This window comes from Orcinus orca, chromosome 8 (assembly GCF_937001465.1).
Source record: "Orcinus orca chromosome 8, mOrcOrc1.1, whole genome shotgun sequence".
In the NCBI taxonomy this organism is placed as follows: domain Eukaryota; kingdom Metazoa; phylum Chordata; class Mammalia; order Artiodactyla; family Delphinidae; genus Orcinus; species Orcinus orca.
In genome coordinates, this window is record NC_064566.1 from 13,998,805 (window position 1) to 14,012,830 (window position 14,026).

Below are 14,026 nucleotides of genomic sequence, written 5' to 3' on the forward strand. Positions count from 1 at the left end.
ATCTGATTGTGGTTTTGATCTGCATTTCCCTAATGACTAATAGTGTAGGACAACTTTTCCTGTGCCTATTAAACATTGTATATCTTGTTTAGATACATTTCTATTTAAATTCTTTGCCCATTAAAAAATTTGGTTATTTATCTTTTTTATTGAGTTGTAAGAGCTCTTTATATATTCTGTCTCTTATCAGACATATGATTTGCAAATATTTTCTCCCATTCTGTGAGTTGTATTTTTATTTTCTTAATGGTGTCCTTTGAAGCACAAAAGTTTTTAATTTTGATGAGGTCCAATGTATCTATCTTTCCCTTTTGTTGTTTGTTGTTTTAGTGTCATATCTAAAAAACTACATTATGTTTTAATGTTTGGCAAAGAGTCTATCCTCACTTCCCACCCCCCCTGCCCCCCCGGCCTATTCTTGCATGCTTATTTTTTTTATGTGAACTTTAGAATCAGCTCATGTTGTTCCAAAAGCAACTCTTTCAGTATGTTTTAAAAATTGGAATCACTGTAAATACGAATGATTTGTGAGAACTGACATCTTTACAACAGTGCATCTTCCTACTCAAAAACAGGATATGTCTTTACATTTATTCAGACTATTAAGTCCTACAGTAGCATTCTAAAGCATTCTTCTTATAGATTTAGCACATTTTAAATAGTTGTGTTTTTTGCTGTTGCTCATATGAATGGAATCTTTTCTTATATTTTCTAACTGGTTGCTGATTGCATGTAAGAAAGCTACTCACTTTTGTATATCAGTCATATAACCAGTCATCTTATTTTATTGTCATTGAATGATTTTATTGATAATGCCCGAGTTACGTTTTCTAGATATACAGTCATATCATCTAAAAATAATGATAATTTTGCTTTCTCCTTACCTGTTTTTATACTTCTTACTTCTCTCTGTTTTCTAACTGTATGGTCCAGCACTTCTAGAACAGTGTTAATAATGATGGTGTTAGTGGAAATCTTTACTTTGCTCCTGACCCTACAGGAAATGCTTCTAGGTACAGACTTTGCAGAGAGGCAGCTGTCAGTGTCTCTTTCTGAGTCTTTCTTTTACTGTGTTCTCCCTGTCAGGTTTCACAGTGTTATGCTAGCTTTCATAAAAAGAATTTGGAAGTTTTCTTGCTCTCTCTTTGCTCTGGAACAATTTAAATAGCAGGTAGAATTCACCCATGAAACCGTCTGGACTTGACACTTTTTTTGGGTATCGTTCTTTGAAGACATCCTCAATTTATTCTGTGGTATTTAGTACGTTTCAGGTTTTTTGGAGTATACATTTTAAAACTCTTCTAAATTAGTTGTAATATTTTCTATTTCCTAGAAAATTATCTATCCAACTCAGGGCTTTCAACATTTTGGCTTAGGTTGACCAAGGTAAATGCTTATGATTTTATTAATTAGTTTGGTATCTGTAGTGGTTTCCCAACTCTCATTTCTTATTTTGGGTATTTGATCTTTAAAAAACTGGTGGGAGATCTTCCACTGCAAGGCTGCCTGTTTATATGGCCAGTCTGAGGCTGAGGGTTCCCAATGAAATCTCCCAATGACCAGCCAACTTGGTTTTGTTTGAGATGATGTAAGACAGACATTCCTTCGTGTACATGGCTTTTGCTGTGATCAGTTGAGTGTTTGGCACGTGCCAGACGCTGTGCTAAACTCTATGTGTATTTTCTCATTTAATTTTCACACCATCCCACAACATAGGTAATATGGCATTATTCCCATTTTATCGACAAGGAAACAGAGACTCAGAGAGATTAAATAACTTGCCCAAGGTCCCACAGCTGGTGGCTGGTAAAGCTGGGACTCTGACCAGGTCTGTCCACCTCAGGACTCATTCTAAGTAAAGGGCCTTCTTCCGCAGCCCCTACTCCCACTCTGCACCTGGCTTTTACCTCACCTGGTGTCGGCAGCACAGGAATGGCAGCAGTTTGTGGACTTCTAACTCAGGCCTGTGTTTTCCGGACTTCTGAGGTGCCTCATAGTGTGACCCCCACTCCACCTCTTAGATAAGTTTTGAGGGCTGGCTCTGGGCCAGCCACGGTGCTAGGCACTGGAAAAACGGCTCTTATAATCTGGTGGGGAGGTATCTGTGTCACCAGCTAAGTAAGATTCTCATTTAAATGGCAGAAACAAACCAAACCAAACCAAAACAAAAAACCAACCATCAAATCATTGTGCCTTGAGGTACAATTGTAGAGAGAGCCCAGGACTAGTTTGAATCATACACGTGTGACCCTTAATAGCTGTGTGACCATGACATGCCACTTTATGCCGCTGAGCCTCCGTTTCCACATCTATAAAATGTGGATAACATCACACATTTTTCACATTCTAGGGATGCATCTTACAGTTGATGGTATCTCTCAAGGATACTTAGCAGTGCTGTTTTTTTTTTTAATTTTCTTATTGTTACATAAAATAGTGGTGTGTCCTATTGATGATCTTAGATCTGATGACATATGACAGTAATCACATAGTTGCTGTGAGAATGAAATGAGATCATATAAAGTGGAAAACCCCACACAAATTCAGGTAAAGCAGTGCAAGGAGCACTGGCAGCGATTCTAATCCCAAATCTGTTATCACTATCTTGTTGGATGACCGCAGGCAAATTACCCCTGTTGTGTGGTCCCCACATTTCCTTCTCTGGACTTCCTTCTCAGCAAAATGAGAGATTTATTTAATTCATTAATTCAGCCAACATGTCCTGAGCACATTTTCTGGGCCAGGCACGGTGCCCCTCGGGGAGGACTTGGCTCAGCAGAGTGAGGGAACAAGACTTTCCTTGTGAGCAGTGCTCTGGTAAGGGTAGAGACGGGAAGGGTGAGCTGATCTCATGCGGCTCTTCTAGCTTTAATTTCTGTCCTTCTGGAACTAGGAGGAGGGCCAGATAGGGCAGGTGTGTTTGGGGAGGCCAAGTGGTATAGGGGTTAATGTACAGGCTATGGAGTTGAACAGTCTTGGACCACCAGCTCTGTCACTTTCTAGCTGTGTGATCTTGGGCCAATGACTTAACCTCTCTGAGCCTCAGGAGACTTAACTGTAAAATGAGAGTGACAAGAGTTGCTATCTCCCAGGGTTGTTATGAGTATCGAATGAAATGCAGTATGTAGAGTGCTCAGCTCAGTGCAGACCAGTAACCAAGCAATTAATGAATGGTAACCTGCCTTCTTCCCTGCTCTCCCTCTTTCCTTCCTTCTCTCTCCTTCCTGTTCTTCCTTTTCTACCTCTTCCTCCTTGCCCCCCTCCTTCTCCCCAATTTACCTGCTGTTCCTGAGAAACAAAAACTTACTGTGCAGGAATCCCCTGTCCAAACCTTCCCACTTTGTATTTGAAGGTTGGCACAGAAAAAAACGACTCTGCTGCATAGATTGGCCTCTCCCATTGCTGGCCTTTGCAGTGACTTCTACCCTTGCTGGAAGTTTCTGATATCTGTCTGCCATGACTGCCCAGCAGCCAAAGGGTCTCAAGCAGGATGTTTTCCTCTGTGAGTCAGGGTGGACACAGAGCCTAAGGCGTAGGGACTTTTCAAGGGCCTGGGGAAAAGTTTGAGATCTGAAAAAAGTTATTGGCACCAAAATAGGAAAAGGAAACTGTAAAATCAAGAAGTGTTTAATTAAAAATCTACAAAATGTAACATTGTGTTCACGTCATGAATTGTTAAAATTTAGTGTTTCTTTATATTTGAAAACAATTTATAGGTTGGATTTTACTCACTTTGTAAGAGTTCCCCAATATGCACGATAGTTACTGAGAAATTATTGCCAATTGTAAATTAAGTGAGTTGTTCACCAGTTGTAAATTAAGTGAGTATGTTTAGCCAAATTCAGTAGCAAAAGTATTAAAAACCCTTTCAAAAATTTTACAGGTAAAATTATTAATATGTAATATTTTAGGTATTTTACACAATACAAGGCCTCTCTAGGGCCTGGGAAAGTCTTTAAAATGCGTTATGCTGTACATGGGAGGCCATTAACCCTCTCTTTAGTTCTCCTATTTTTTTCCCTAGGATAGCTGATTATTCTAACCTTTTGTAAGACATCTGATATTTAGAATTTGTAATAATTTTTTGAAAATGTTCACAATGTAATAAAAAATTGCAGGATATTAAACTATACATCAGTTAGATCTCAAGTTAAAAAAAATTCATACATGCATTAAAAAAAAAGACTAGAAAGAAATATACTAGAATGTTAACAGACTCTTGGTAGAAAAACGTGCATAATTAGCTTTTCTTTTTTATAGTTTTCAGACTTTCCAAATTTTCTACAATGAAAATGCATTACAATCAGAAAAACAATTTTTGGTAGTTAAAAATTTTTTTTTTCTTACTACAAAAGTAATTTATGCTCATTATAGAAAAATCACAAAATACATACAAGCATAAGGAAGGAAAAGAAACATGCAAATTCCACCCACCCAGAGACAACCACTGGGTCCTTCCAGACCTTTTTTATGCATACATAAACATTTATATTTTTATCACAAAACGGGATCATTCTGTACATAGTACTGTTTTGAAAACTGCTTCTTTCTCTCACAGTATATATTGAGAACATTTTTTTTTTCAATGTCAACAGCACATTTCTACAAGATGATTATAATGGCAGCATACCACCACATTTTAAGGAGGAACCATAATTTACTTAACCTCTAATTATTAGACATGAATGCTACTTCCCAGTTTTCTCTATTACAAATGGTACTGTAATGAAAATATTTTAAAGCACCTAAGAATTCTTCATTTTCACAAGGAAATCATAAAACACTACCTGACACTTTTTTTTTTTTTTTTGCGGTACGCGGGCCTCTCACTGCCGTGGCCTCTCCCGTTGCGGAGCACAGGCTCCAGACGCGCAGGCTCAGCGGCCATGGCTCACGGGCCAGCCGGTCCGCGGCACGCGGGATCCTCCCGGACCGGGGCACGAACCCGCGTCCCCTTCATTGGCAGGCGGACTCCCAACCACTGCGCCACCAGGGAAGCCCCTGACATTTATTTTTTGCATGATGCCAGGCTCTGAGGATCCAAAGGTGTTTAGAGGTGGTGATTCCTGCTGTGAAGGAGTTTCCAGTTCGGCAGGAGACAGTGGCAGGAGCCACGAGCTCTGCCTGAGAAAGCCAGGAAAGGCTTCTCTGGGAGGGTCACACTGAGCTGAGACTTGATTGAGTGGGAGTTCACCAGGAACACAGGGTAGGGGAAGCAGGGAGACCTTCACAGACACAGAGAACAGGACAGGAGGAAAAGGGAAAGTAGCATTTAATCTAGAGCCTGGGATGTGCTGGCTACTTTCACGTTTTCTCATTTAACCCTCACATCAACACTGCAAAGGTACTGTTATGATTCTTACTTTCCAGACAAAGAAACTAAGGGTACTGGACTTGTTTAGCTAGAGGTAGAGCCAGGATTTAGACACAGGTCTCACTTACTCTAAAATCCAAGCTTTTTTTTTTTTTTTGCGTTACACGGGCCTCTCACTGTTGTGACCTCTCCCGCTGCGGAAAGCAGGCTCAGCCGCCATTGCTCACGGGCCTAGCCGCTTCGCGGCATATGGGATCCTCCCAGAAGGGGGCACGAACCCATGTCCCCTGCATCGGCAGGCGGACTCTCAACCACTGCGCCACCAGGGAAGCCCCCTTTCTTCCTTTCTCTTCTTTTCTCTGATGATAGCAGAGGCAGTCCTGTGCTCCGAAAGAAGGTAATCCCTGGCCATTTTAAGGCCTGTGCTACCCCCTGACATAAAGAAGTACTTAAGTTCCAACCCGCTTTGGTCTTTTCCTAACAGAGCTTGAAAGAGAAGTGGGAGCGTCCAGTCGCCATCTTGGGTGCTGTGTTTTGCCGCTGCTTGACTAAGCTGTCGTCTCTCCCTTATATCTTGGCACAAAGACGCAAAGTTAGGCTGAGTGTGTGTTTTGGGGATGGTGAGACATTCAGCGGAGCAGGAGTGTGGGAGCTGGGGCTGGGGTTGGGGAGAAGTGGAGGGTAAGCTGAAGAGGTGGGCCATGCTAAGGCCCATATTCCCGATGTTTGCTAGGGAATGGCATGGTTAAACGGTTCCTTAGGAAGAAGAGCCAGACTGCTCGACAGAGGACGGTTTGGCCTTCAGGGAGCTGGTGTTGGAGAAAATACGACATGGACCAAAAATAACAATAGTTAACATTTTTTGATTGCCAGGCTCTGTTCTAAGCATTTCAAATATTTTAATTCTCTTAATTCTTGCTATTGTTATCCTTGTTTTCCAGGTGAGAAAACTGAAGCGCAGAGAGGTTAAGTAACTTGTCTAAGGGCACACAGTAAGTGGAAAAGCTAAGATTTAAACTGAGGCAGCCTACTCTTAACCTTTAATCTAGTTTAGCCCTTGCAAAGCTGAATGAAGCCGCCTGTTAGCTCCAGGAAGACAGGGGAGGGGAGAGCGGGGGTGGGCCTTTGTAAGTCTGATCACCAGCGCAGAGCCCAATTTCTGAAACATAATGCACTGTCAATAAATATGATTTATTAATATTTATTATAATAGTATAATTAAAGAACACTATATTAATGTATGTTATAATTGTATATAATATTATAATAATATTAATGATTAAATGTGGATGAGATTTACCTGAATTAAAACAGTGGCATGGGGGTGGAAGGGAAGAATGTTTCTGAATTAGAATTGCAGGATCTGGTGACAAGACATGGGGTGAGGAGTGGAAGGGGAGGATTCTGGGTGGATGACTTGGTTTCCAGGTTGGCGAGCAGGAGAAGGGGGTTGTGGAAGAGCGCTGTGCTTGGGCCATATTAACTCGAGGTGCCCATGGGCTTTAGCCTTGGCCCTGAAGAGCACCTCCCATGGGAAATATATACAGCTTGTTCTTCTGGTTTTGATAGCAAAACTAACAGGTTTACAAACTTCTCACATGTTAATTAAGAAACTAATTAAAACCCATCAGTTCTAAAAGGCATATGGTTTACTTAAGGTTGATCCAAGATTGATGTTTGCTAAAAACAATGTTTTAATAACTCATAAAATGAATTGGCTCTAATAATACTAGCATGGTGTTCTAATTTACTGGTTATGTTTCACATGTGTTTTTTTCCATTTGGAAGAAATTAAATGAGATAGCCTAGATAAAAATGCCTAATGCCTCACGATCATTTAAAATTAGTTTCCTTGTCCTTGAACTCCACAGCAACTCTGTGCAGTAGGTAAGGTCTTTATCCCCCTTTTACTGATGAGGAAACAGGCATAATTAAGAGAAGTTAAGGGACAAACACAAGAAGCTTCTGCAAGGAAGTAGAAAAGTCAGAACTCATACGTAGCTCCCCCACTATTACTGTAAAATAAATTATCTCCAAACTTAGCAGCTTAAAATAGTAAATATTTATCTCACACAATTGCTGACAGTCTGGAACCTGGGAGTGGCTTAGCTGGTGGTCTGGCTCAGGGTCTCTCATGAGGTTGCTCTCAAGCTGTTGGCTGGGACCTCAAGGTCTGAAAGCTTGACGGGGGCTGGAGGTTCCATTTCCAAGCTCACTCATGTGGCTTTTGGCAGGAGGCCTCAGGTCTTCTCTATAGGGATGCTCATGACATAGCTTTACCCAGATTGAGGGATCTGAGAGAGAGAGAGAGAGAGAGAGAGAGAGAGAGAGAGAGAGGAGAAGGAGAAGAAGAGGAAAAGTGAGGAAAAGCAACTAAGATGGAATTCTTTATAACCTAATCTCAGAAGTGACATTGCATCAGTTCTGGCATATTTTACTCCTTAGAAGTGAGTCACTAGGTCAGTCTACACTCTAGGGGAGGGGACTTCACAAGGGTGTGAAAGCCACGAGGAAGGGATCATTGGGGACCATGTTAGAAGCTGCCTACCAAGGGCACCTTTTCCGCTGGATACAGTATCTTGTCGTTTTCATCTTTGCAGCTACTCCCCCCACCCCTCCCCCAATACGTTATGAACGTCATAAAGTTGCAGTGTGACCAGTTTGGAGTGATGCATATTTTCTGTAGACAACAGCATTGAACTACTTAGCAAATCAGGAAGTGGAAAATGGTTATAAAGGGATCCAATTACTTTCCTTGCCAAGCCAGTGTAAAATGTGACATGTGAAAATTGGTGAAAAATTAATTAGGACAATTAAACTTATTTCCACTTAAATACATTTAGGTGTTAATTGGTGGTCTGACTTGAGGTTTATTTTAAGGTGGATTTGTTATCTTGACTCTGTCCTTTAAGAAATGATCTCTGTTTAAATGCCAGGAAGCCTCCTGGTCTTGCTGAGAAACAATGTCTAGTTCATTGTCACGGTTCTTCTCCAGATGGGACTGATCAGGGTCAGAATGGCCCAGGAGGCAAAAAGGCATTTGCTTTGGAAACCGCATCAGGAGGAAAATCTTTCCACTGCCTTAGGGGCTTTTCTGGGAAGGCTGAATGGCAGTGGGAAAGGCATTGGATTATAAGTGGAAAATACAGGGACTCCTTACATCTCTCTGCTGTGATTTTGGGCAAGACTTTGCCTGGGTTTCGTTTTCTATATCTGTAAAATGAGGTGGTGAGAATAGATAATGTCTGAAGTCACTTCACCCAGAAAAGTCCATGACTGTCAAGTACAGTGGTCTCGCTATGGGAGGGATCCCCTGCGAAGGTTTTCTTTAAAAAATTATTCTTAGTGTGATCTCTTTGCTAGAATTTGTTTCATAGAGTATCCATCTGTCCTGGTTAAACATAGTAGGTTGAAAGCGTGTTTACATGCATGCTGTTTTTAAATCCCATCGAAGTGACGGGGACGAAGGGCAAGGGCAAAGGGGGACACCAGTGGACAGGAGAGGGAGGGAAGGAGCAGATATTGCAGAGCCTGCAGCGGGAGATGCTCACGAGAATACAAAAAGCTTGCCCTGCAGAATCCCAGAAAGGCCCAGGAATTCCACGGAATCACTGAAGGTGGAGTGAGGGGAATTAAGTGAAAGCCTGGATGACTGATTGGTGACTTTGCCTTCCCCTGACACTTCCACCCTCCTTCACCACCTCCAGGCAGGAGACCGGAAGACTCTTCTCTGGAAAGACTAAGCAATCCCAGAGGAAGGAGCTCCCCAATGAAAAAGTCAATGTGCCTCCTGGTCACCTAACAGTGACTGCCACCATTGACAAGCCAAGTCACACTGGCAGCTGCCCATCAGCTTTTAGTGTCTCCTTCTCAATGTGACCGCTCGGCCAAAGATCACCAGACATGTGAGGAAAGCCTCCCGACAGGAGAGAGAGACTAAAAAAGGTGGACAAAAGAAACTGAAAAGAAAAAGAGACAATGCAAGGAACAAAAGAAAAGTATAATAGTTTTCCCCCGATAGACGAGAAGACACTCATCCCAATTTCTGCTCAAATGTCAGTTCATCAGAGAGACTTCCCCTGGCCACTCTGTCCAAAACAGTATCTCCCATTACTCTCCACCTCCTCATTCTGCCTAATTTCAGAAAGAAAGAACAGAAATAAGTAATATGAAAAAATCTCCCCAGAGCCGAAAGACATACATTTCCAGTTTGGCAGGGTCCGCTAGGTGCCAAACACAATGGGCAGAAGACTCCACTGGAGCACATCTCGGTGAAATTTCAGAACCTCAGAGGTAAAGAAAAGATCCTAAAAGCTTCCCGAGAGACCCAAAAAAGTGGGCTTTTACAAAGGATCAGCAAATCAGAATGGCCTCAAACGGCTCAATAAAAACATCAGAAGCGGGCTTCCCTGGTGGCGCAGTGGTTGAGAGTCCGCCTGCCGATGCAGGGGACATGGGTTCGTGCCCCGGTCCAGGAAGTTCCCACATGCCGCGGAGCGACTGGGCCCATGAGCCATGGCCGCTGAGGCTGCGCGTCCGGAGCCTGTGCTCTGCAACGGGAGAGGCCACAACAGTGAGAGGCCCGCGTAAAAAACAAACAAACAAACAACAAAATCAGAAGCTAGAAGAGAATAGAGCAACGTATCAAAATCCTGAGGAAAAGTGATTCCAGCCTATAATTCTGTATTGAGTTCAATGATCAATTAAGTGTCAAGGGGAAGTAAAGACATTTTAGACGTGCAGGCTTACCTTCCTTGGAATAAACCAAGAAAGAGGGTGACATAGGGTTCAGGGGATCCATATCAGGACAGTGGCAAAGGAAGCTTCCGGGATGATGGGAAATGGAAGCAGCCAGTCCAAAGAGAAGGAGAAAAGCCGAAGGTTCCAGGAGGGAGGTCTGCGAGACAAAGAGAAGCGGGAGGTGACCTGACTGCTTGGTGTCTGGAAACGTTAAAAGGCTGGTAGAAGGTGTAAGAAAAGTCATTGTTAGATATCCAGAATACTAAGCAAATGAGAAAGAAAAAAAAAAAGAGCTAATTACTAACTTCAGGGTAAACAAAAATTTGTCCAAGAAAAGAAGCATATCTTGGTACGCTAGTTCAAGTGAATAAATATCATAATAAAGCAAACATTAGGTGTTAACTTAAGCAAGAGTTGTAACTACATTGAGCAGAAGAGGGGTACAGGTCATGCTTTAGAAGACCTCACTCATCGTGCTGGCCAAGGGATGACGGAGAAACACACAAGTCGAGACATAGCCTCTATGCTTGTTCTTTAGACATATGAAGGTTAATACCAGAAAGAAATGTGCAGAAGAGTGACGGTGGTTGCCTCTGGGACTAAAAGGAGCTGCTTTTGGTTAAAAGTGTATTTAGTACAATTTGACTTCTTAAACTAGGAGCGATCATGATATTGAGAAAAATAAAGATGAAGTTTAAAAGACTGTATCCCATGTATAGACAGTTCAGATTTACCCCTTCATCAACAGCCAGTGTGAACAGAAGAAAATCATGGCCAGAGGTAGGACCTGGCCCATGCTTACACTGCTCCCTGAGTGTGAGGCCTGGAGGTTGTCCTGCTTGCAAATCCCTATTGGTGATGGATGTCCCACAATTCTGTAGTGACCGTGGGGAGAGAGAGTAATGGGTTGAGTGAAAGGATTATGGGTTCAAATTTAGTTTCTGCCGCACATTAGCCAAGCAGTGTTGGGAAAATAACAAATCTCACACATTCCCTGAGCACCCACCAGGACTCTTGTTAGATATTGGGGATACACATCTCCGTCCTCGAGGAGTTTAAGCATGGGAATGGGTTAGTTTCCTCACGGATAAGATGGGAATTCATCTACTGTGTGTATGAGCCTGGCATCGAGCCTGGCCGCTGGGCAGACACAGCAGTGCTGGGGGCCGTGACCCGCAGAACACACAGAAGACTGTGGGATAAACAGAGGCTGGGAACGCGGCATCATGGGGCAAAGACCCCAAATCAAAGCACTTGTGCTTGGGGGAGGGGGCGGAACAGAGATGCCTATTCCATCCAACCCTGGCTGAGCTGCACCATTATATTTCCTTCTTTAGAGTGTCCTTCTTAGGACTATCTTCAGAGAGCTGGGATTTTAGGATTTTAGAGGTGAGAGCCCTACAAAATATCTAGGCCACTTATTCCTGCACTTTGGCAATTCATAAATCATTTCACTGCAGTCCTGTGAATCCGTGGGTGGGGACCAACACTAAGTGGAGGCCTGCTTCAGGCACCCTTTTACTCACCCACTCCTTCATGTTGCAGGTGAGGAGATCAAGGGTTGAGCACAAGTCAGCTGCGGAGATGACAGCAGAGCTGGACGGAGAGCCGGCCTCCGGGCTTTGTCCTCAGCCTCGGTTGCATCACATGTGTACCCTCAGGTGAGCAGTCAAGAGTGGGATCACGGACTAGCTCTCGCCGCCGTGGAAGGAGAGAGGAAAACTTGAGGAGAATGACTTCCCATTGAGGCTAGAGCCCTCTCTCACACCTTCCCAACACCCCCAAACTGCCTGCAAGATAACTCTGCAGCCCCTGATTGGGTTTCTGCCTTGGACCTCCTCCTCAGCCTCTCCTCTCTAAGACCCTCTGCGGGAGTCTTCATTCTCCGACCCTTGTAGCACTGGAGGCATTTGACATTGTTGGCCATTCTCCCCCTTGAGCCCCCTGGTATTTGGCACCAGCGTCTGTTGGTTCCCCAAGTGGCCCCTAAGCAGGCCTTTCTCCTTCACTCACTCCTCTTCTGCCTTGCAAATGTTGGTTTTCCTTAGAATTTATTCTTCATCCTCCAGTGATCTCGCGCATTACCACTTACATACATTCCCCAGCTTTTATCCCAGTGTCGTTCTCTCCTCCAAGCTCCAGACTCATGTTGTTAATGGGTGTGTTGACATCTCCACCTGGAACCCTGGAAGGCACCCCAAGTAACGTGTTGCAAACAGGAAGCTTTGTTTTTCCTTCTAAACCTGCTCCTTCCCTTTTCCCTGTCTTGCCTAATACTATCACCCTCCATTCAGCCTCCACTTTGGAGTCAAACTTGACACTTCTTGCTTCTTTCCTGCCAGTTTCACACCAGTCACAAATCCAACCCATCCTTTCTTAGAAATGTCTTTCTAATCTTAAAAGTCTTCTAAACCCACCCACCTTCACTGCCTGGCTGTGTTGTTTCTTTTTTTCGCTAGTGCAATATTTTCCTCATTGGTCTGCACTCTCTCACCTCTCTTCAGCCCAGCCTCTTTATCATCTAAAACACAAACCTGAGTACGCTACTTTCTTTCTGACGAAACCTCTACTAGAATAAAAATAAAAACAGCAAGGAGAATTTTTTAAAGTGTAATCCTCAGTGCTGATGAGGATGCTGTGAAACAGGCAATCTCATTTATTGCTAATAGAAATGCAATTTGTCGAATCATTTTAGAATGCTGTATAAGAATACAACATAAGAGCTTAAATATCTTGTCTTTGACCCAGTGATTCCATTTCTGAGAAGCTAAGGAAATAACCCCAGCTATGAAAAAGTTTCATGCACAAAGATATTTGTTACATCATTATTTGTATAAAGAAAAATGGGAAATAACCTAACTATATTACAATGGAAGTAATCTATGATACTGGATGGCCTATTATACAGCCATTAAAAATGACATTTACTCATAGAGGACTTCCCTGGTGGTCCAGTGTTTAAGATGCCATGCTTCCACTGCAGGGGGCGTGGGCTTGATCCCTGGTCAGGGAACTGGGATCCTGCATGCCACACAGCAGGGCCACACACACAAAAAAAGACATTTACTCATAGAAAAATAAGACAAAATAAGATACACTAAAATATTAGTAATGATTACTTCTAACTGGTGGGATTATGGATGACTTTAATTTTCTTCTTTATAATTTTCTATATTTTCCAAACTTTCTACCATAAATAACTATTATAATTAGATAAGAAATTTATTTTTAAGTAATGCTTAGAATAAGTTTATGGTAACTGACAAAAAAAGCAGCATACCAAATGGTACATAAAACATAATCTTGATACAAACACGAATAAGAGCAATAATGAAATACAACAAACTTTCATCCCAATTGCTTCTAGGTGACAGCACCATGTGGGATTTTTTTGTTGATTTCACCTTCCTGATTTTCCAACTGTAGTGGAAAAAGAATGAACATTTGTGTGCATAGGTACATACACACACACACACACAATATTAAGGAAGTCTTCATTGCCCACAGGATTTAATTCACACCCCTTAGCGTGGCCTTCATGCTACAGGGACACCACATGACATTTTTAAAACTTGAGCTGTAATTCACACCATAAAATCTACCCTCTCTGTACCTACAACTCAGTGGTTTTTCCTACATTCACAAAGTTGTGCAGCCATCACCACTAGCTAATTCTGGGGTATTTCATCACCCCATTTATTCTGGGCATTTCGTACAAATAGAATCATACACTATGTGGCCTTCTGTGTCTGGTTCTCTCACTTAGCATAATGTTTCGGGATTCATCCATGTTGTGGCTTATATAAGTGCTTCGTTCCTTCTTACTGCCAAAGAGTATCCGTTGTATGGCTGTACCACATTTTGTCTATACATTTATCAATTGATGGGCGTTTGAGTTGTTTTCACTTTTTGGCTGTTGTGATTCATGCTGCTTTGAACACTCATGTACAAGTTTTGGTGTGGACATAGGTT

General features: G+C 42.5%; 1 long non-coding RNA gene across 1 annotated transcript in view; it reads left to right on the top strand.

The window, feature by feature from the left end:
* Positions 1-14,026, top strand: part of LOC125965162 (uncharacterized) — a 101,336-nt gene that overhangs the window by 53,154 nt on the left and 34,156 nt on the right. The window contains exon 3 of the long non-coding RNA XR_007478743.1: positions 11,600-11,715. This is a non-coding gene — a long non-coding RNA (uncharacterized LOC125965162). The remainder of the gene's footprint in view (positions 1-11,599; positions 11,716-14,026) is intronic.